We start from the raw sequence: 8400 nt of genomic DNA, 5'->3' as shown, positions 1-8400 counted from the left end.
CCTTAGTGATATGCACAAGTCTATGTTCTATCTTCCAAATTAATACAGGCAAGAGTTTTGCCAGTTGACTTTACTACAAACCATGAGCCACTATCTTCCCAGCCTCCAGAGGCAGCTTTTACACTGTGGTAAACAGAATAGTGACTCCTTTAAGAGATCCATGTCCTAATCCTCAAAAACTGTGAATATATTACGTTACCTGACAAAAGGGACTTTGCAGTCGTCATTAAGTTAAGGATCTTGAGATAGGGGAAACTGTCCTGGGTTATCTGGGTGGGCCAGATGTAGTCATAAGCATCCTTATAAGGGAAAAGGAAGAGGGAGGCAGGATAGGCAGAGGGAAGGAGAGAGAGAGAGGAAGAGAGATAGATACTGATTTAAAGACGATACCCTGATGGATTTGGAAATGGTTGAAGGGCCACAAGCCAAGAAATGCAGGCAGTCTGTAGAAGCTGGCAAAAGTTAAAAAAGGAATGCAGCTCTGCCCACATCTTGATTTAAGCTCTGTAAGATCCATTTTGGACTTATGACATTAGGAACTGTAAGACCATAAATTTGTGTTGTTTTAAGCCACTAAGAATGTGGTAATTTGTTACAATAGGTGGTTGGATCCATCCCATTGAGGAGTTCAAATAGTTAGAAGTTTGAGTTCAGAGATTCCCAATAGTATCTGGACTCAGAGAAACAAAGGTGGCATTGGCATTGCCTTTTCTTTCTTTCTTTCTTTCTTTCTTTCGTCTTTTTTTTTGAGCCCAAGCAGCCAGTTGGAGTTTCCAAGTTTTTACTAGAATGCATGGTCAGCACAGAGAGTAGTTTAGTATTCCACTAAAGCATCTGTGATCTATGGGTCTCTAATGGGATATTTTAAGCATTTTCTACATACCTTGGTTCCTATTCAATCCTTCTTATCCACTAAAAAATTTTAAAAATTCGAAAAGGATTTTGTTTGGTAATGCAGTCTGGCAGAGAAAGAATTAAGATCCATGTACGTTAGCATAGCTAAAATTGGTATTATCTTAACCATGAAATTTAAATAAATCAATCAACAAATGAAATTGGTGTGATAGAGTCATAACCTGAAAGTTTTTTGTCTGTCAGTTTCATGCTCAGATAATTATTAATGATGGCTATTAATACATTCATGTGAAAAGATGCTAATTCATAACAGAGAAGTAGCAGCTCTCACTTATGATCCAACTCTGGGGCTTGTGGAATATGAACCAATCAATGCACTTGAATACTAAATGTTTACCGGGGCAGGCTTCAGGGACATGCTTGCCTGTACAATTTGCTCACCGACCAGAACAACCCAGGAAAGAGTCACAGCCATTCTGAAAACTTTAATGGTTTGACAAATGGACATATGAGCAATTTATAATAAGCTGCTCAAGAGTTCCTAATTTAATTTCTTATTTTAACTACTGTGAGAGTTCAGCGTGTCAATGTGTCTTGGGAATATTAAAGTGAAAATGAGAATTGTAAGTAGAATTTCAGTCTTTTCTGAGGGTAGAAGAAAATGCCCATTATTCATGAGTCTAAGATTAGTTTTTTATTAATTAATAAAGAAATACTTCTTGAATGTTCCAAAGAGTATGTGTGTGGTCAGCCAGAGGCTCACCTCTGCACTGGCAATGCTCGGTCAGAGGAGAGGATTATTGGGCTGTGGTCAAGGGCAGGAAGCAGTGAAGTGCTAGTAAATGTTTAACGACTGGCTCTCAGGGGAAAAAAAAAGCCCTGATTAGCAGCATTTGCCAATCTCCATGGTAAAAACTCCCACTATGACCAATTTCAAGCTACCCAGTGAATGTCATTTCATACAGATTTGGGAAGGGTTGTGTCCCGCTGGCTCTCATCAGCTGGTACAACATGGCACATCCCTGCAAAGAGTTTTCAGGGACAGAGGACACACTGAAGTTGTTTCCATTTGCGGCTCTTCTAAACACCTGCATTTGGACTTTAAAACATTGTCGATACAGTGAAGGTGAGCTGTTTAAGGATTTATCTTCCTTTCTTTTGTTTTTTGATTTTTTTTTTCCAAATGAAAAATAAATTAAGACTCCACTGATAACATGAAGGACAATACCATTTATATCCTCCTAGATATGTCTTACACTAAAGACCACTGAGACCAAGTCCTGGGCTGCTTCAAATACGGGATGCTTCACGAAGCCAACACATCAAATGACAAATCCATCTAGGTGAGTGGAACCCTTGCTGGATTTTTTTTTTTTTTACTGAACTGTGATTCCAGTTTTAATTTTTTAGAGATGTGTTATATGAGAGATTAAAGGCCTTTTGTCAGTGATTCATTTAAGTCAATTATGAATAAGTTGACATTCCTGGGAAGCCTTTGAATATTTTATGATGTGTACTGACAGCACTGCTAATTGGAGACAGATACACTTACCTGCTCCAATTCACTGTTTCCCCAGTGCAGCCTCCCAACTGCATCCATCTTAGAGCTGCTATGTTTAAAAATTATTCTAAAACCATTCAAAACAGAGTGAGAATAAAAGGACTATATGATATGATCCTATTGTTCTGAGTCCCTTAACACCTTAAGCGACTGAAAAGTGTCATTTCTGACCTAGATTCTTTGTAGGTTGGGCGGAGTTTATCTTATCAGGTGGCCCCCCAGGCTGTGCTTAGTAGTGCTGAATTAGCTGATCTGTCTGAGAAATATGTGCTCTGTGTGTTCCCCACAAAGCAACTGTTCAATCATAATTTGAGGATGATGGTGGTGTCAGAACCTCTGAGGAGGCCTAAAATGACCCAGCTTCTGTCAGTTCTTTGGATGGAGTGTGCAGTGCTGTGCTTTCCTTTACCCCAGGCAACATCATCTGTCGTAATCCAGGGCCTACATCATCTATTGTAATCCAGGCACTGAAACGAGGGAGGTTGGGATGGATGATTAAACCACATGCCCACCAGGATGTTTAGAAGAATGTGCAGTAATGTATGTTCAAGGATGCTTTTCTTGGTTGCTTATAATAGCTAAAAATTTGAAAACAATATAAATGGCCCCAGTCAGGAAACTAAAAAATTAAATTATGTTTCAGTAATACAATGAAATTCTATGCAACCACTAAAAATATTAACATAAATGTACGTTTATGTATTAGGGTTCTCCAGATTATATATATATATATATATAATATATATTATATATATATAATATATATATAATATATATAATATATATATAATATATATATTATATATATATAATATATATATATAATATATATTATATATATATAATATATATATTATATATATTATATATATATAATATATATATAATATATATATTATATATATATATATTCTGCAGGTTGGGAGCTCAGGAAGCCAGTGGTATAATTCCAGTCCCAGTTTGAAGACCTGAGAACGAGGGGAGCTGATGGTATAGGAGAAGACCAATGTTCCAGCTTAAATAGTTAGGCAGAGAGAGTGCATTTGGGGATTGGATGATGCCTACCCACATTGGGAAGGGCAATCTGCTTTACTCCATCTACTAATTCAAATGCTAATCTCATCTGGAAATGCCCTCCCAGACACACCAGAAATAGCATTTAGCCAAATATCTCGGAACCTGGTAGTTGGTCAAATTGACATATAAAATTAATCATCATAACTTATTAGCCCCAAATGAATGAATGATGTATAATTAAGTAAACATTTATAGTTATCTCATTTATGTAAAAGATGTATATATACATATATATGCTTATAAATGACTGGAAGGATTAAGGAGTTTGGGGTTATGAATATTCTTTTTTCTATTTTGTCTCTCTACATTTGTACATTGAACAGATACCATGTAATGATGAAATAATTACAAAAGCTTAAAAATAAAAAAAAGAAAGTTATAAATACTCAGTTCAAGAGAGATCTTCATGAGGCTCTGGTCACGCCCTTGCCTTCCTAGACTTAGCCCATCCTACCCCCATCCCTTATGTCTCCCCTTCCTCCCACCCCGGATCCTCCCTTAAGGGGAATGCAACAGGAACCCCATGTGGTAGATTGAATAGTTTTGCTGCCTACACCTGAGGATTCTCCCCAGGACCATATTGTGAAGATGAAGACCAGGATACCAGAATTTTCTCATGAAAGTCAGGGAAACTGGAACTATTTAAAAATCCCAGCAGGGAAGAAGGTCACTGCTAGAATCCAGTGGCTGGGGTGCAGGTAATGGACCACGCTGGTCAGCATCATCACTGACTCAGACACCCAGACCTTGCTCTAGGTTTCCCTTAACTTCTCTCCCTTCCTCAGATATGCTTCTGCCACAAGAGTGCAGAGCCTGGAGAAATACTCAAGTAGCTAATCAAGATGCAGCTGCCGGTTGGCTCAATCCTACTTAATGTCTGTGTCAGCACATCCCACACCTCCTCTAAGTCTCAGTCTGAGAACTGTGTTTTTAGCTTTTTGAAATGGAAGCACGTCTCAAGAGGAGGATTAGCCAATTGGCGAAAGAACAAAGGATCAATTTCGTTTAAAATAGTTCCTCTAATGGTGGTATTTTGCATCCACAGTTACTTTCCAAGGCACTGTGTGCTTTTGTCTGGAATCCTCGGGGAGCCGAGAGTGGGCTTGCTTTTTGCCCTGAGACAGGGAGGGGTTGCAGTGGACCCCCTGCTTTCTGTTGGATGAGAAGCTGAGCCAGAAAAGGATAAAACTTTTAAACTATCTGAAATGCGATGGCAACTGCTTAGGGTGTTTCTTGGGTGTTTTATCTTCAATAAAAAGAAGAAAGAAAATTATCAAAACCTATAGGGAGAGGATAGTTAAAGAATTTATAGCCTTGCTTATACGCAGACTAATTGATTACGGGAAGTGGTCTAACAAGGTCCCCTGGCACTGAAATATATCCCTAGCAACACAGGGATTCAAAACTGATGCTTTAAAGTAAAAAGTCTCTTATTGCATGGTTAGCCAAATAATTAGGACATGTACCTCATTTGAAGTAGGGAACTGGATTTGGGCAACACTATCTAATAACTGAACTCAGGAATAATTCTAAACTTTGAGTTACACAAAGAAAGCGCTGATTACTTCTTTAACGTCGCCACAAGAAATTTCCTCCCCCTCTCACGATTCAATGACACATGATTCTAGCTTTTTTGTTGATTTGTTTTGCTCTCCAAGAGTGTAAAGGTAAAGCAATACACAAGTTGAAAAATATGAAAAAATACATATACTTTAATTTTCTGAACAGCTACTAAATGCCAAACACCAGGTATCAATTACTTCTTTCCTGTATGATAATTGTGAAATGTAGACATGAGGCAGGAGATAGGTGGGCCCCAGGCTGGAGCCTGTCCCCTGTGGACAGATGCTCGAAGATAAAGATAATAGCAGGGCAGAGAGCTGAGCCCTGCCCAGATAAAACATAAAGAGACCATGTATTCCTCATTCTTGAAGTCAAGGAGAACTTCCTCACTATATGTGCTCAGAAAGGCTCCTTGGAGGTCAAAAGGGGAGGGGGCACCACCCCATAGTAGGTGACGTCAACCTACCCATAAGCCTCTGTGCTGTAATCCATCTTGGCTAGGAGATGCACGCAGAACATGGGAGGACCCTGAGATAAACCAAATATGGACTCAGAACCAGACAAAGCAAGATGATTGGCCAAAGGAAACCCAGAAGAAATGCCTTAAGTGATTCAAGCTACCACGAGGGTGTGACTCTTTCTCTGAGCCCGCCCATGTGTCTAGCCACATGTACCCTTTTTCCTCCTAATAAACACTTTACTTGTTTCACTACTTTCCATCATTTTTTGGAAATTCATTTCTACAAAGCCAGTGGGCCAGGGCCTTGTCACTGGCCACTGGCCCTGTGGTCTAGTGGCTAAGATTCAGCGCTCTCACTGCCGTGGCCGGACTCCAGTCGCTGGCTGAGGAACTGAAATCTTGCTTCAAGCTGCTGCAGGCCGAGGCCATCCGAGATCAGACATTATTATTACTCCCACTTATCAGATCCAAAAACCAAGACCAATGAGTTTCATCTTCCCTAAGACATTCCAGCCAGGAAGTGGTTGAGCCAAATTTTGAACTTTGGCTTTGAAGGTGCCTGGCTTCCGAGAAGCCACACGACCTTCTAGATACGTAATAGCATCCACTTATAAAGAGAGAGTTGTAGTTTAGAAAACCTAGAGATGACAGTGAAATTATCTAAAAAGGATTTGTTCAGCAGGCAAATGTGAGATGAATCAAGTATGTAGGCTGGAGAAAGGAAGCATTAGGGTAACGGAGTATATCCTGAACCCTTCCAAATGCTAAAGCATCCTACAATCCACGGAGAAAGGAGGAAGGCAAGATTAGATGATGGACAGAAATGTCAGCGTGAAAACCAACACAAGGGAGTCAGTCATGAGTTCTTGGGAGACTGGGCCCTGCCAGAGCCCAGCACAGATATTTTGTATTGGTATTCCATAAATATTTTTGGTATTCCATAAATATTTTCCAAATGAAGAAGCAGAGTACTTCAGGACATGGGTGTTGAGGACCTAGACTGAGGCTGAAATTACCAGCACATAGAGTCCAGGTTTTCATGTCTTAAGTAGTTCCCATACAACCTGGTACCTGGCTCTATTTAACCTAAAAAACAATCCAACCTAGGACATTTTAGTGCAGAAGTTCTGCAGCAGAGTTTCATGGATAGGCTTGTTTGGGGAAGGAAGTTCTATATGGCTGGGTGCGGGGGCCGTCAGTTGTAGCGTTTATGAACAGTACAATTTTTAGAGAGCATGTAAAAATTTTTTTTTCCTTTTAAGAATGCTGACTTTATTTATTTTGAGGATGGCATAATTTTTTTATTCCTTGTTTTATTGTGGTTAGATATACATAACATAAAATTTACCATTTTAAGCATTTTTTTCACAAAACATTGGCTGTGTTCCTCATGTTGTACAATACAGTCCTATGGCCTATCTTACACCCAACTGTTTGTACTTCCCACTCCCCGCCCCTATATTGTCCCTCCCCCCTCCCCACTGGTAACCACTAGCTTGTTCTCTATATGTGTGAATCTGCTTCTTTTTTGTTATATTCACTAGTTTGTTGTATTTTTAGATTCCACATATAAGTGATATCAGAGTATATGTACATTTTAATGAGGAAAAAGAACCCACAGGCTTTATCAGATTCTAAAGGAGGGCTCTGAATTATTAAAAATATGATAGGGCTTCCCTGGTGGCGCAGTGGTTGAGAGTCTACCTGCCAATGCAGGGGACGCGGGTTCATGCCCCGGTCCGGGAAGATCCCACATGCCGTGGAGTGGCTAGGCCCGTGAGCCATGGCCGCTGAGCCTGCGCGTCCGGAGCCTGTGCTCCGCAACGGGAGAGGCCACAACAGTGAGGGGCCCGCATACCGCAAAAAAAAAAAAAAAAAAAAAAAAAAAAGATAATACTAAGGTGAAGTAATGGGAAAACGAAGACGATTCAGAGACTGGCTTTTCCATTCTACTCATTTTCTTCTATCTCAAAAACACCAAAGTTGGTTTTTGTTTTTTTTTTTGCGGTACGCGGGCCTCTCACTGTTGTGGCCTCTCCCGTTGCGGAGCACAGGCTCCGGGCGCGCAGGCTCAGCGGCCATGGCCCACGGGCCCAGCCACCTCGCGGCATGTGGGATCCTCCCCGACCGGGGCACGAGCCCGCGTCCCCTGCACCAGCAGGCAGACTCCCAACCACTGCGCCACCAGGGAAGCCCCCACCAAAGTTATTTTGACTGACTATCTTTTTTATGCTGTCCTCCTTCCTTAAATGCTGTCCCCTCAACACGTTTTTCAGCTAACTCCTCTACATCCTTTGGACCCCAGAACTTTCATCAAGTCTTTCCTGACTACTTTAGGTCACATGGATTTAATTTCTTCCTGCTCTGAATTCCTATAGAGCACATGCTGTATCCTATGCAATTTACCATTGAATTATATATATATTGTCTGTCATTATTGTTTCACAAAGTGGATTTTTTCATGCTAATAGATTAACAGATCTTTGGGCAGAGGGACCACATTGCAGATTAGTGGCTCAGAGTGCACACGTGGCAGAGTCTTTTTCCCTTACCACGTACCCTTGGGCAAGCTATTAAACCTCCTCACCTATTGGTTTTCTCTTCTGTAGAATGATGATAATAACAGAACCTTCACCGTTCAGTTCATGGAAGGATAAATGAGGTAATGCATAAAAGCTGCTTAGCACCAAACAATAGAAACAAATACATTGATTTTTATTGATTGTAAAGCAATCATTGTAAAACAATACATTGATTTTAACTATTACAGCATATTTATTATTACCTTCTATTTCTATCTTCTACTACAGGGGCTTCTCTGCTCTCTTGAAGTCTGAGACACTGGGAAAGCCACTTAAGCCTGTTTAGTCTCCGTTTCCTCATC

The 8400-nt window shown here is 40.4% G+C and overlaps 1 long non-coding RNA gene across 3 annotated transcripts in view; it reads left to right on the top strand.

Moving 5' to 3' along the window:
- Nucleotides 1–1800: 1800 nt before the first annotated feature.
- LOC308622935 overlaps nt 1801–8400 on the top strand; it is a 115163-nt gene continuing 108563 nt past the window's right edge. For 2 of the 3 annotated variants that reach the window (XR_014016707.1, XR_014016708.1), the window contains exons 1-2: nt 1801–1981; nt 2101–2198. This is a non-coding gene — a long non-coding RNA (uncharacterized lncRNA). Of the gene's footprint in view, nt 1982–2100; nt 2199–8125; nt 8179–8400 lie in introns of all 3 variants that reach the window. The other variant, XR_014016709.1, reaches the window with a different exon arrangement.

This window comes from Mesoplodon bidens (assembly GCF_964165515.1).
Source record: "Mesoplodon bidens genome assembly, chromosome: 1".
Classification (NCBI taxonomy): domain Eukaryota; kingdom Metazoa; phylum Chordata; class Mammalia; order Artiodactyla; family Ziphiidae; genus Mesoplodon; species Mesoplodon bidens.
The sequence above is the reverse complement of the archived record's forward strand: the minus strand, read 5'-3'. Positions and strand labels throughout refer to the sequence as shown.